Below are 15,893 nucleotides of genomic sequence, written 5' to 3'. Positions count from 1 at the left end.
CCCTGTCTGGTCTGTGTGATCCGCTCTGCAGAGATGGTGATCGGCTACAATCCTTGCCTCCAGGACTCTAAGGCGGGGAAGAAAGATTGTAGTCGACCCCTCTCACCCTGGACACAGACTCTTTGAGCCACTTCCATCTGGCAGGAGGTTGAGGTCCATCAGGACCAAGACCTCACGCCACAGAAACAGTTTCTTCCTGTCAGCAGTTTGCCTCATGAACCAAGTAACGTACTTATCTTATCTGTTTATTGTTTACATTTTTGCTTGTATTATTTATTACCTTATTTTACTTTTTACATATTTTATTTATTTTTGTATTGCACCAATTCATCAAGTCAAATTCCTCTATGTGTAACATATTTGGCAATAATTGGCTTCAGATTCTGATGAATGCACAATGCAACTGAGCATTTGTGATTCATGTCCTTGTAATATGAGACAGTAGTACCACTTTCTTTGAGAATATCTTACGGCCATTGTGCAGAAAAGACAGAATTTGTGTTTTATTGCAAGATTCTGTGTTTGAAATATTTCCTCAGGAAATGAGATGTCAGATGTCATCACAGATGGTTGTGGGGCTGTGCGCTCTGCAGGAGTCCGGTGTGACCTGTAGCGCATCACACAGGTTGTTTGCCCAAATGAAGATTCACGTTTAATGTGAATTCACTTGTCAGCGTTTCTGCGTGCCGTCTGTGTGGAACCATAAACAAATTATTTGCAGGTGGAGTGACTGTGTGCACGTGTGTGGTTAGGCCTAGTTTAGAGGGCTGAAGCCCCCTCCCCCCCACCCCCTCCAAATAATTTGGCATTATTGGCTTTAAATTGTATTTAATTAATATTTAAAAATAGTTTATCACATGCACAAGTAATTTATAACTCTAACAAGCCAAATGTGTGCGTGTGTTCTGGTTTGTATGTATATATATGGAAACATGCCACTCCCCTTGACTGCGTGTATGAATGCGGTTGAGGCTTTGGCCGGAGCAGTGCAGGTGGGAGTCCTCATGTCAGATCTTTTATCCATTAATGGTGCTGCATCTGGATTAGGAAATGTTAAAGGAGCGCTGCGGCTCTCTTTCTCTCCGAGGATCGGATACTGATCTCTGATCGAGGTAGCAAAACGTCCATATTTGGCTCTAGGAAACTTTCACCACAGTGGCTGTGTACTGGGCTTCGCCAATGTGTCCTGGGACGGTGCAACGTGCTCTTTGAAGCTACTTAGAGAAGTTCTGTGTGTCTCTGTGTCTTTTTAGGGATGCATTTTTTGATTGAGAGACTACTGGTCACCAGTTTCATCACCAGTGTTTAATTAATTAAAGAAAGAATTAAAGCATAAAAGACGAATATTCCTCAGTTTGTAAAGCCTCACCAGACTTGACATTTTCCTAGACTTTGTGTAGCAAAATATAACAAATAGATATACTAAATACAGAAAACATAATTTATTTGAATAATAAATATACACTGGTGTATATATCAGTGGAACACTCTATTAATGCACCAACAGGAATTAGAAGGCTAGTATATAAACTATATATCATTTGAACATGGACTAGAATTGAATAGTGGATAACATTATTGCATCACATCTGCCCGAGTGCCCGTTGGCGTGATGACATGTAGACGCTTGGGGCCGAGGAGATAACACACAGAGACTGCTGCCTGCACTTGGATAATAACAGTGACAGTGACTCAAAGTTATCCTGCCGATCTTAGTGATGTTAGAGGATGTTTCTACTCCCCCTCTGGCCATTTTGGAGGTCCTCATTCGCAATCCGCTGATTACGATTCTGAAAAATGCAACTCAATTAGCTCAGCAGACATCTAGTTGCAATTCATTATCATGCTGGAATGTCATTATGTTTGAGTTTGAATGGCATTTAATGAAACAAACATGAACCTTGGCTTTGTTGCCAGACCACTGGTGGTTGGGCTCAGGGCTGCTCCATATTAGAAAAAATGTATTTAATGGCAATTTGATCCAAATTTCTAAGAGAATAAAAGATGAAGTGATAACAATTTTGGCCAATAATCTACTACGTTTATGCTAAGTATCCCCTCCTTATTTTTTTAAAATTATTTTTAAATTCAAGCAACAAAGCCTCACTGCTTTGCTTTCTAACTCAGCGTTCTGTGCTCTACATTTGAAGTCTCACTGATTACTGTCTGGTCCTGCTGCCTTGCAGAGATCTCTGGACGGATGCAAGCACTCATGCCTGGTCTTCCATTTTTCATCACCCTATTTAGTTTAGTTATTACCCACCCCCAGATCCAGCTGCTGGGTCCCACAAACAGCTGCCACACTTCAGAAGGCTTAGTTTCTTATGGAAACTGTATCCAAATATATATATACAGATGTACAAAAACAACCACTGCATTATTCACACTTCTCATTGGTTAATAACTGATGAATGCATTGGGTATATCTGGATGGAAAGTAAATACATCTGTTTACTCCAATTTCTTCCTTGTCTATTTTTCCATTCTTTTTTAATTCTATGTGTGTGTGTGTGTGTGTGTCTGAGTGTGTGTGTGTTTGTGTGTATACTGTACATTTATAGCTTTTGTTCTTGGTCCTTCTGGCAATAAACAAATGTTGATTACACTTTGATTCTAAGTACTCTGAGTGCTTTGTGGAGAACATGCTGACGAGCAGAGCAGGTTAAATCTGCCTAGGAAAGACTATTCACAAGTGTCAATGTGTGTATATGTGTGTGCTCTGACCCGTTAAGTGTGAGGGTGAGCACTGCATGGAGGTTCAACATCCTGATGAACATGGCACCAGCTGAGATACCACCTGGACTATGTAAAACCTACCTGATCTGGGACTCACACACACCCGCTGTTTCCACACACACACACACACACACACACACACACACACACACACACACACACACACACACACACACACACACACACGCACACACACACACACACACACACACACACACACATATGGAAGAAGGATTAAAGCTACTTGGACAACTGGCACACTGGCACAGTGTGTTTAGTTCTTTAGGATGCAAGGTAAATACATTTATACCTTGGAAAGTATTTGCCCTCACCTCACTTGGTGTTCTCACTGAGTATAAGTAGTATAAGTGGTTGTAGTTCTAAATATTGTTGAATGATTGGTCAATGACTGAATCGATGTATGGAATATTGTAGTTATAGTCATGGTTTTGTTTCTACTAACAAAACTACACCTTGTACTATTAATGATGGTGGTGATCTTAACTCAAAGTATCACAAAACCAACTAATCTTCTGCCGCATAAACATGAATATATTAGCGCATAGAAAAAGTATAACCTCAAAGATCCTATTGTACATCAACGTACTGTACACACACACATCATCTATTGTGAACCACTCCAAAAGGCTCCTATAGAAACCCACCTTCAAGCCTATGGAATAATGGAATAATAAACAAACAGGAAAGGAGAGTAAACAGATGTAATATTCATACACCATAATTTCCAGACTAATTCATATTAATAATTTATAAATGGCTACAAACCCCACCAACCCAAGATAAAAAAACTAAACTAAACCACTAATAAGTTCAGTACTGTCAATCTCCTACCTTTGAACATGTTGCTATGATGTCTGTAAGCACTAAATATCCCAGTAATGTGTCGTTAGCAACTGGTTTAGCTAGAGATTTTCTAGAGATGGAAGCTCGGGCTAATGTAATTCGCAGCTTCTATACATTCAATTCAGTTTTAAAATTCATTAATCGCTTTACCCAATCCTATAAATGGACATGTAATCACTTTAGAGCACATGTGTCAAACTCATGGCCCGCGCGCCATATCCGGCCCATGAATGAATTATCTTAGGCTCGTATGATCAAATTGATTTACTATTAGAGTTGGCCTGTATATAGCACGCATCACCATAATACTACAAATCCCACAATGCACTCTCCGTGTGTCGTCGCGCATTCGCGGGCCTGTGAAAGTCTGTATTACATACCGCTTGTGTCAACTTTCGTTGTGTACCTTATTATCGTCCCTTTTACTGTAAAAAACCATACCAACAACTTTTTACTCCGTTAATTTTTTTGTGGTTTTTCCCATAAAATGAAAATACAAAGCGTTGCCGCTAAACCGGAAGTACGTCGATTTTTACAGTAAGAATCGACGCAACCGTCTGTAATGACAGCGGTTACCAGGGTAACAAGAGGAGATAAGTTCATTAACGGATAAAAATAAATAATCCTGGTCTGACGGGATGTGTTAGCAGCAATAGTTGACTACACTCGCTGCTCTGATATGGCATGTTTTCCCGCTGATTGGAGATGTGGTCGTCTAGTCTATGCCTCGCCCAAGCCCCCTGGCTGACCCACGTAGCACCCAACCCTGATGCTTAACCCCGAGGCTGGAGAGTCGGGCTGCTCTAGGTTTTTTCTTTGGAATGAGCCTGACTATGCCCCAAAGGGTGAAGGCCCGGCCACCAGTCGCTCGGCTGCGAGTTTCCTTCCTGGGTCTGGCTTTAACTGCTCTGGGGTCAGCACTGAGGCGGTTTGGGCATCTAACTAGGATGCCTCCTGGAATACTCCCACTGGATGTTTTTGGGCACGCCCAACTGGTAGGAGACCTCAGGGAAGACCCAGGACATGCTGAGATAGAGACGAGTCTTTGGGAATAATTTATACAACAGCTGTATTTCTGTATTATGTCGAAAGGCACTGTCCCAGACTTCCACGCAATGTTGAAGAGGCGTGTCATCCAAGACAACCCTTCAACACCCATTGCTTTTAGCATCTCTGGACGAATCTCATCAATCTCCGGGGTTTTGCCACTGCGGAGTTGTTTGACTACCTCAGTAACCTCCACCAGGCAAATTGACGAAAATCCCTCCTCCGCCTCCAGCTCCACCTCTACCAAAAGTACAAAGTGGATTTGAAAATCGTTTGGACTGGAGCCTCCTCCAGACGTTCCCAGTTCACCCGCACTACACGCTTGGGTTTTCCAGGTCTGTCCTGAGTCTTCCCCCATCCTCTGACCCAGCTCACTACCAGATGGTGATCAGTTGACAGCTCTGCCCCTCTCTTTACCCGAGTGTCCAGAACATGCAGACTCAGATCAGATGATACGATTATAAAATTGATCATTGATCTTTGACCTAGGGTGCTCTGGTACCACGTACACTTATGAACATCCTTATGTTTGAACATGGTGTTTCGTTATGGACAATCCGTGACACTGAAGTCCAATAACAAACGACCGCTCGGGTTCAGATCAGGGAGGCCATTCCTCCCAATCACGCCTCTCCAGTTATCTCCATCGTGGCCCACGTGCGCATTAAAGTCTCCCAATAGGACTATGGAGTCCCCTACTGGAGCCCTATTCAGGACTCCATTCAGGGTCTCCAAAAAGGCCGAATACTCTGAGCTTGTCACGGTTTGGTCTCTCTTCCTGTTTTAGTTTGAAGTTTCATGTTGTGGTCCTTGTGGTCCTGGGTTAACTTCACTTCCTGCCTTGTCCTGTGATTGCCTGATTGATTCCACCTGTGTCCAATCACCTGCACCTCCCTTGTGTATTTAAGCCCTGTGTGCCAGTTGTCCTTTGTTGCGTCATTGTCTATTGTTAGTTCCCGTTGGTGCACGTTCCGTTTGACCTGTTCCTAATAAAGAGCACTTCTGGAAGAATCCTGCACCTGAGTCCTGCCTTTCGCCTGCACCAGCAATCCATCCTGACAGAGCTGCTGTTTGGTACATTTGCACAGACAACAGTCAGAGTTTCCCCCCCCCCCCCACCACCCGAAGGCGTAGGAAGACCCTTTTTGTCCACCGGAGTGAACTCCAATGTAGCAGCACTCAGCCGGGGACTCGGGAGTATCCCCACACCCGCCTGACGCCTCACACCCTGGGCCACTCCAGAGTAGAATAGAGTCCATCACCTATCCAGGAGTGTGGTTCCAGCTCCGGTTCCTTCCACCCCAGAGAGGTTACGTTCCACGTCCCCAGAGCCAGCATCTTCCGCCCAGGTCTGTTCCGTCTAGACCCCCCACTGTCACTGCCACCCTTGTAGCAGTGCACCCGACCCCATCGGTTTCCTCCACAGGTGGTGAGCCCATGGGGGTTAGAGTCATGAGATGCCACGTCACTCCTTCGGGCCGCGGAGTCCGGCCACCAGACGCTCGCTGTCGGGCCCTCCATTTGGACCTGGCTCCAAATGGGGGCTCCCGATAACACAGCCCTCAGGGTCATAGGGACACACAAACCTCTCCACCACGATTTTTTATTTTTATTTTGGTAAATAAAACTTGAGTCTGTGTTTGAGTCCTACTTCTGCCACCCCAATGTGAAAGGTCATCTTTTTTGTCCTTTTTTATTCAGCATTTGTACCCAACATATGACCATTGGTCTTTGTTGTATTTGCCCCGTTGTGATTGGACGACGAGGGGAGAAAAAGGGACTCTGGCAGCAGCATTTTACCCAAAGCTAAACTTCTGTTTCTAGGGCAAATGGAAAAAAAACTACTACACCAAGCGTGCAGTGCTCAGTGCAGAATAGACGTGAGCTCCTCATCCTGCCGGTGAGTGTAGCGTACACGTGTTCAGCTGGCAGATCCCCAAAATTGGCCACACAAAATTGCAGAGGCTTTTGAGCGATGGAAGTGGGCGTGGTTTTCATCTCTAGATCCCTTTTCCAAACCATAGTGTTAGACTCAGAGTTTCATTTGTTCTCTCTGTCTCCTAAAAGTCTCCGTCTTCCTTTGCTATAGGTGCCATTTCCCCAGAGTGCTCTGTGTTCTCCTGTGTCTCCGTACAAGATGAAGGATGTTTTTGTTCCTTTTATCACTCTCTCTCTCTGTCGGTCTCAGGCATGGCTTTTATAATCATTTATCCGGTTGTATTCTCCTGTGTTCACGCTACTGCTCTGTCTGGCCCACTTGTTCCTGTTGTATTGTTTTGGTCCTCATCAAGATGCCGATGGTCCTTTCTCTCTTTCTCCTTCTGTCTGTCGAGCCATTTCATCTCAGTGCGGCCACTCTGTCTCCAGAATAACTTCTAAATAATGGATTCATTTAAACCGCTGTCGGGTTTGTGAAGATGAAGGTTTTGACCCGTAGTCAAAGTCACATTTTATCCAGCTGAGACTTTGTGCCATCTACAATTCATCTGGCTTAGTGAAATTTGCATCCACGGCCCGGTGACCGGTAAAGTACCCACAGGGGGCCAGCAACGCTTTTAAGTTGGTGGTGGATCTAGTCCTACGTGCTCAATAATTCAGAAGGGAATATAGGCGAGGTAGACTGCATTGTCAATGTTCAAAAATGTAGAAGCTCCATACTAAAATAATGCCACGACCCGTTTAAAGACAGCTTTGTCTCAATCCATGGATGATTATTACTTTAATTAATACAGTATTTCATATCTTAATTATCAATCTTCTTCCTCATGCTGCATCAAATGATTGTGAGCCCAATCGATTCCTTCACTCTGGAAAATGTTTTCTGTGCCTTCAATTTCGAGTTAAGTGGGTACATTTGCTCAAGACGTGAGCTTAGTCTCGTAGTGGTGCTTCATTAGCGCTCTTATTAATCGCCAGTCTGTGATCACATTAGACATACTAGTTCTGAACAGAATTGACATATAACAGGCTGACTATTTTTGATTAAAGGCTCTCGTCTCTCTGACTGCTATTCTCTTTTTGGAGAACAACATGTGAACTAACTTCTGACTTTGGCTTTTTGTTATCCTATTTGCCGTTGTGTTCTATGATTTGTTTACGTGTTTTCCTATTTGCCGTTGTGATTTGCACTTCAGGGCCACCGTATCAGTCAGAGGTCCAGACATTTACAGAACATCAAAGTAATGTGTAACTTAGTTAAATACATATTGAAGTAGGCTAGCAGCTGTATGAATGTCTGTAGATAGTCAACAACTGACAGTCAAATAAAGAAGCTTCTATTTATAATATCACAATAACATTTAAAATACCTGGATAATAAATAAATGTCCTTTCTTTCATTTCACCTAAAATACTGGTTTAGGTTAAATAATTTAAATTAGGGCTGTCAAACACGTTAATCTATGCAATTAATGTGGCCGAGATTAATGTGACACTTTAACTACTTAAAAGGTTAACTCCGGTTTAAGGGCGCTAGCTGCAGTCAGTTACATCAAGATGGAGAGAGCTTTTAGCATAGGACAAATAGAGGTGCGACATACAGCGGCAAACTGTGCAGAGGAATTACTCCATGTGTCAAACACAAGGGGGGTAAGTGGCAAATGCACCGCTATGCTAAGCTCGCTGCTAGGCTAAGCTCGCTGCTAGGCTAAGCTAGCTGCTAGGCTAAGCTCGCTGCTAGGCTACTTCTTTCTCAACATGTATTGTTACCCTGCCCGGCACACAGTCTGCAGAGGACCACCACTGTGTCCCTAAAAGAATGTGGTTTGAAAACATCGTGGTTAAATGTGGGGACATTGTTGGCACTTTAAACACAGCCGTCAAATTCTGAAGTGATTACTCATTGCTTTTAAGATTTAACATTCATTAATCGCAATTAAGGAATTTCAAAATGTGTGATTAATTAGTTCATTTTTTAAATCTATTGACAGCCCTAATTTAAAAACATAAGTGAGTTTGGAAAGTACTTAATTTTAATTTTTCTTTTTTCGTGTGGGAAGTCAACCAATAAAGCTGCAATATTCTTCTTCTTTAATAAGATTTGTACCCTGGGTTCCAGCTCCACAGCGTTTTTCATTATTACATTTAAGTATCATCGATGTGTGACTGAGCCCGCACTGATTGCTTTTGTAGTCTTACAATAGTTTGGATGTACAGTACAACACTTTCATTGTGCCAGAGTAGTATAGGTGAGACATGTGGCTGGGCTGCTGGAAGGTGAGCCCCTCTAATCCCACAATGTAAGGACTAATGCCCTATTAAATGTGTAGGCCGGAACCATTAGCAGATTAGACTCATTTCTGAGGGGCATTGTCTATTCTGAGTTCACAGAATGTTTACTGGTCTTCTTAAAACAAAACGCTACATGGTTATGTTTAAGCAACAAAACGTCCTTCCTTGGTCCCTACCATTATATCAGCCCATATACGGCCAACTACTTGATAAATGAGAGAAGGCCTGTGAATTATCATTTTATTTACTCTTGGCAAGTGGTTATTTAGATTAGGCTACACCCAGACAGAAAGAATAATGCCAATACTGTTCCTTTAACATGCCTCATGTGATCTCATTGTAGGAATACCACAAAAGAGGATAAAATATTCCATGATTAATAAACATATCAAAAGTCCAGATGAACAGGCCATGGTTTGAACCATCCATGTAAATCTTCCTCCCTTCTTCTTCCCTTCAGCTGTCAACAAATCAAGGATATTTCGGTCCATTTGCAGCTTCTTTTACTTGCTGTGCGTTATCCAACCACTTGGCACCGCAGCGTTTTTGGGACAGCAGACATGAGAGAGATTATGTGACAGAACCATTTGAGCCAATATGGTTTATGTAGAATAACTTTCAGAAAAAGGACACAATTTCTGCACAAGTGCTTCTAAATTATGATTGTATCTATGTATTATATCTAATGCATGTTTTTTATTTTTACTATTTATACTCGATAATAATGTAAGGAAGCCGATGGTCGTACGGATTGTCTCTAGAGCCTCCTTCTGAAGAAGAAATAAAAACTGACATGCTCTAATGTTTTATATGCAGAAACTGGACAGGCTCAAAATATTGGGTCAAATTCAGAATGAGATCAGAAGTCAGATCTAGAGCCATTGTTTCAATAAAATTCCAAATGTGCCAAACAAAAAACTAAATACTAGTGCTGTCAGTTAAACAGGTTTTTAACGACGTTAACGCAAACCCATTTTAATAACGTTTTTTTTTTTGGCGGGGGGGGGGGGGTGGATGTCTGTTAGAATAGAGAAAAGATGCGATTAATTGTGATTAAGTATTTTAACCGTTTGACAACACAACTAAATACACAATGTGTGAATGTTGGTGTCTTATCCCGTGCATCGGACCTTATTACCTCATCCTCTGAAACGTAGACGTCCTTAAATGTCTTGCACAATTATGATCCCAAAGTGGGAATAAATAGTTTACTAATCACAGATATTTGTGAGGAGGGGAAACGTGTGTTCCTCAAACTTGACATGTTATCATTAAAATAAGCCTCAAACACTCTAACCAAATTGCAAAACCCTTCATACTCTCGCGGTATAGAGGTGGTAATTGACTGTTCTGGTCTGGAGCTGAACGCCGCAACCACAGAGTTGGCAGTCTGGGCTTATCGCTCATCCCTCCTTCCATCTTTCCCTGATTGTCGACTGCAGCTTTGGATCAGCGCCATCAGCAACTTACCAAAAATTAGTATGATGTTCTTCTGACTGAGCAAACTGACCTCTATTGCAGTTGGCACATATCCAGCCGAATCCTTCAATTACCCAAACATTGAATGTCCCTTTGCTTATTAATTCTTTTCCCATCTCTCCACACCTCCCTGGTTAAATGAGGTTGGCTGCATGCATGACCGCTCCTGCTCTGCTTCAGTAATATGCTGGAGCTAAAAGGTGAAGTCTTTTGAGGTTTGAGGTGTGGCCCTTAGGAGAGATTGCAATTGTTCTGATAATTGACCAGTCAAGTCAGTGTTTCTTTTAATGAAGTAGATAGATTTCCCAGATTATCGCTCTGATTAAGACAGTGGTGGAAGATGATTATTGTCCAGCTGGCACCTCAGCGTGCCAATAAGCCGATTTGATATGGTTGGTGAGCGTTGAGGAAATATTCATTGGGAAGAGTGGAAGCCCACAAGCTTTCCTCCCGTAAAACTGGTTCGTCAACTGGCAAGGTCTGTTATTAATTTAAGTGGTGGTTGGCAACAGTAGAGAAGCCAGCAAAAGGATGCTTTATTTTCAAAAGATAAAACAAAAAAATGAAAATGGGGGTTTCATTGTGTGATGCAGAGTGCGAGAATATCACACCCGTCTGATACTTACTGATACTGATACAACTCTGAGAAGACTTCTGCTTACGTTGTTGACTCTGCTGGGTAACGCTGAGCTTTGTGATATGTCTCTAAACTTCACATGGGTGGGTGGTTGGGCCTGGCGGAGGGATTTCTGGTGCGTGAATCGCAATTATTTAGAACCTGGATAATGTTAATTTTCCTAACCTGGTTTTAAACAACTGCTCCTTAATCTGCCCTGAAAGCAACTCAAGACAAGACACAGACTCCTGTCCAAATCTTTGTATCCATTAGCTGAATTTACACGTCGGCCAATAACGGGTCAAAAAAGGTTCTTGTTAGTTTATGGATTGACTGTTAGTCAGCTTTATTGACGGCTTTCAAACGAATTTAAGCAAACCACAGAATTCAACGGGGAACCAACCAGATCCCGTCAAAGGTTGGTTTCTTACGGTTCTTTGGATATAAATTTCACCAAATGGTGAAGCACAGCGTAGCTGCTTTGTGGGGGTGAGGGCAGAAGCAGGAGCACTCAAACGCTGACATGACTAAATGTATTTTTTAATAAATCCAAATTCAAACAGGGACAAAACGCCGACAGGAACCAGGGACATCCACGCGATCAGACATTCAGACATGACGCGACAAGGGACAAGAGACTGGGCTTGGGGGCGCTGGCCCAACCCCTGACGCATTGATTCATTTTTGTGTTTTGGATACATTTGGGCCAACAGTTTTTTTATTATTATTATTATTATTATTTCATTATCGTTGGAGCCATATTGCAGTTTCTGTTGCTTTTGATGGGACATGGGACATTATGCAGTTACTACATTTGAACATGCGGATGATGGCATCTTTATTTGGTATTGCAAAAGTTTCAGTTTCAGCAAACATCCCAGTATGATTCAATGTATAACAAAAAAAGATCAAACACGCATTATTACTTTGCAGTTAAATATTTATATATATACAAATATGCCCCTATGAACACCAAATCAGTGTGTTGAGAAAAGACCAACTGAAGAGCTCACAAAACTTGACATATTCATTTACTTTGGATAAATGCTGCCTGTTACACGGTGTACCGGTTCACTCATGAGGGCCTCCATGATCATGAGGTCAGAATGCACACAAAATTGTACCAAATAATACACACTCGATGCAATTTTTATTGTCGTTTTTTCAATAAAGAGGAGAAATTGCCTTTAATCTTTAATGTACCCAACCAACATAGCTTTAGTTTTTTTTCCACCTCAAACAAACATCTGTAAAGTATGTAATTCATACTTATGGAAATAACGATGTAGTCATATAGTCAGATATCTGTGTATAATCAATGCTATGATTTTACCATGTCGTTTTCATTAATATCTTGCTGTGGGCTAATACTAATATGAATGCCATTTAAGTGTTCAAAAAAGTAAACAAGGGAACCTTACAGATCTTTTATTTATTACTTATCTATTATCATAGATAAATATTCCAGTATTGTATTTGTGGTATTGTATTTGTGGTATCATATCGTAAGTATCGGGTATCGTAATATTTTGGCAGGTATAGTATTGAAGTCATAATTCTGGTATGTTGACAACAATAGGGCCTGTTTTGATTCACCGCCTCGTTGTGTTTCCTCACTGCGAGCATGTGTCTGTCATCCAGCTCTGTAGCGATGTTAACAGTGTGTCCAGGTGTTTCTCTATCCTTTTCTTTTTTTTAAAGACAATCACCCTCATCCAAAAGAACTGGTCTGCATTGCCCGTGTTGTTTAGTCTTCAGTAGTAGCTCTTTCATGTTTTCTGAGACAGAATCGCTTGTGATTGCTTTTATGTGTGGATATTGGCTCATACCTGCCATCTGCTTTCTTTTGGACTGTGGCAATATTAGTTGTCCTATAAAAGTGTGTGAGAGTGTGTTTAGGGATACTGGCAGCATGATAACAAGACAAGGAAGACAAAGTGTGGTGGAAGGATTAATAAAAACACGACCAAGTCACATCAGATGCACTAACATTCATATCCGCTCCTTTCTTTGGTGCGCACACACACACACACACACACACACACACACACACACACACACACACACACACACACACACACACACACACACACACACACACACAGTATATTTAGTTGAGTAACCTAGCATGTAACACAACAATAGCATAGAATTTCTATGTGTATTTGTCCATGCACAAATGACTTTGTTTAGTTTAAAAATGGCCGTTACAAACAGTCCGTTTGGAGTCAACACGTTTTAGAGGTTACAGCCAGAGACACAGCCGGTGTTTCGGGTAAATCGGTGCCTCGTGGCGACGGCATATCAATGTCAAAATACGCAAATAGTGCAAATCAAGTCTTTGCGCGCGCAAATCAAACATTTGCAAGCAAAAATCCCTTTTGCTCGCTTGCGAAACATGGACCGCCGAGTAGTTTTTCTTTTTGACAGTAAGAGGGCGGATCCAGTCACCATGGTATCACTACATCTAATTGGTTACATTCCTCATCTTTGGATTGGCTGTATTTCATCTCTGGGAGTAATGCATTACCAGAACTATGGAAGATACTTCTCTAGTCTCCTTCAATTCTGCATGTTGTTCTTTTAGTAAATGATGCTCTATTTAGAGTACAATTGCTAATAAAGCAGAGTATGCCTTGGGGCTGGGCTGATGGGCAGTTTGCTCCAATGACATCGCTCCTCAGTAACCCAAATATTGTTATTTCTGTTGACAAGAAGGCCAAAATGCAGAACTTTAGCCTTTTAATTGCCAGTCAACAAACCAAGGGGTGACATCACCATGACTTCATCCACTTCACAGTCTACGGATAGGCCTGTCTGGCACATACTGCCGGTTTAAGTTTCTCCATCACAAGCTGTTCCATAGAGGTAATAATATATATTGCTCATCTCATCCCCTGATGTTCCCCTGTCACCATCCAGCCGCCAACCGAATACTCAAAGCTTGCTTTGAGGGAACGCACTTGTCCCTTTCTTTCTTATAACAGAGCTTTTTTTCATCAGTCAGCTTCAGCTCCAGGTGTTTTCCTCCTGATCGATCAGTCTTTTCTCTTTCTCCATCTCCACCTCAGCCTGAAATATATCTGTCTGTCTGCCTGTCTCTTTCTCCCTCTTCCTCCCCCCTCTCTCCCTTCCTCTCACATCTACATGCACAGTCTTTTATTTCTCTCCCGTCCGTGGGCACCGATCAATAATCCATTCTACGCGGCCCTTTTGTGTCGGTACGGAGGCTTCCATCGCTATCTCGGGCACGTCTCGGGATGAGAGAGACCAGACATATATTCAGGGGGGTGATTATTCCAAAGGACGAGGAGACAGCACTGTTTGGTGAATAAGCCTCATGAGCCATGACAAGCGGCCGACTTGCTAGCCCCTGCATACCCCCCCACCTCTAATACAGCAACAAGCAAGCAGAATGCAAAAATACATCTGTACACTGTTCCATATTTATGATTTTTTTAGTCACGTTATTGGTTTAAATCACAAATCTTTCCACCGAATTTCGCCGACCAGTTCATTAATGTTTATGAAAATCTTAATGACAATATCATCTCTTTTTCAATCTTATGTTACAACGTGACACATTATCATCAAATTGGTGTTTTGGGACACTGATGTTTCATCCACTTTTTGAACTGGTTAAAAAGACGTTGAAATGAGATCTTAGACAATGAGATCTCATTTCAATCCAATTTCCGCCAATTTTCAATGTTGTAATTTATCACTGGGAGCATCAAGTGGTATATAAATACATAGGTTTGGTGCTGCTCACAGCAGTACACACTTTCCCCCCCTTTTGGTCCCCTGCCTGGTAATCCTGTCCTTTTCTGTTGGCAATACACTGATGACTGATAGCTCATACGACCACGCTTCAACCCACCAAGCCATCGCCTGAGTGGTTTTCTATAGCAGCAGCGGAAATAAATCCCCTTCAGCCAAGTAGATTCTTTATACATCCCAAATGTTTTTTGGGGGGGGTGGTTATAGTCTGGAGGGTGGAGGGTAAAGAGAAATGGCTTCGGTTTCGTAAGGATGCACAGTGTGCGTATAAAATTGTGTTTTTATGTTGCACGGTATCGAAGAAGCGGCTTCACCCTTAAGTGTCTTCAAGACTCACCCTCTGTATCCACTAATCCCATTTCTTTCACTGTTTCAGGGCAACTGAATCCCCCATTACTCCATACGTTTGGTTAGGGTGAGTAAACTGCATCCGTGCATTTGTGTGGGAATAAATGATGTAATATCACAAACACACACACACACACACTAGGAAGCACAATGTTCTGTGTGCAAGTGTAATGAACACTTGGTTAATGCATGAACAAATGATTCATTTGGAGGGATCCAGCTACACACACACACACACACACACACACACACACACACACACACACACACACACACACACACACTTAACAAGGCACAGAGAGGCTGCTTTGTTATTAAAGCGAGTTTGCTCTCTCCTCTGGTTCCCTTCCTCTTTCTCTGAATACTAAACATCTAAGTACTGTTATTCACTGCCAGGAAACCAAGGACTGCTCTCTTTGTGTGTTTGTGTGTGCGCCCCTTGTGACTTTGTGGGTAGTGCCATATATAATTGTTGTAACTCACACAGGCGGAGCCCTCTATTGGGCTGTTATGAGTAATACTTGCATCTCCGCTGGCTTCGGCTCAGTACAGCGTGACACACGCTTCAGTCCAGAGAGATGAAAAAGATCCAAAGTGTGGCTTTGACACAAATAGATGCTGAGAAGCCTCTTTGTCTCAAATGCAATAAAAGCCATGAAGAGCAGCAGGAAAACGCAGCAGTTGATCTAAACATTTCATCAAGGTGCCGAAATGCTCAGTGTGCTGGGCCCTGTGTATTTCTATAGCACCCTTTTCTCTGCTGCACAGACTTCCCCCAGGCACTCTCAACCCG

General features: G+C 42.3%; 1 protein-coding gene across 2 annotated transcripts in view; it reads left to right on the top strand.

Annotated features, from left to right (window-relative positions):
- Nucleotides 1-15,893, top strand: part of slc8a2b (solute carrier family 8 member 2b) — a 110,622-nt gene that overhangs the window by 28,208 nt on the left and 66,521 nt on the right. The window contains exon 2 of one of the 2 annotated variants that reach the window (XM_037457033.2): nt 15,129-15,167. The exons of the other annotated variant lie outside the window; for it this stretch is intronic. The gene's annotated coding sequence lies outside the window, so the exon portion shown is untranslated. The remainder of the gene's footprint in view (nt 1-15,128; nt 15,168-15,893) is intronic. 2 annotated transcript variants of the gene reach the window in all.

Source organism: Pungitius pungitius, chromosome 3 (genome assembly GCF_949316345.1).
Source record: "Pungitius pungitius chromosome 3, fPunPun2.1, whole genome shotgun sequence".
Classification (NCBI taxonomy): Eukaryota; Metazoa; Chordata; class Actinopteri; order Perciformes; family Gasterosteidae; genus Pungitius; species Pungitius pungitius.
This window is presented reverse-complemented; position numbering and strand designations above follow the sequence as displayed.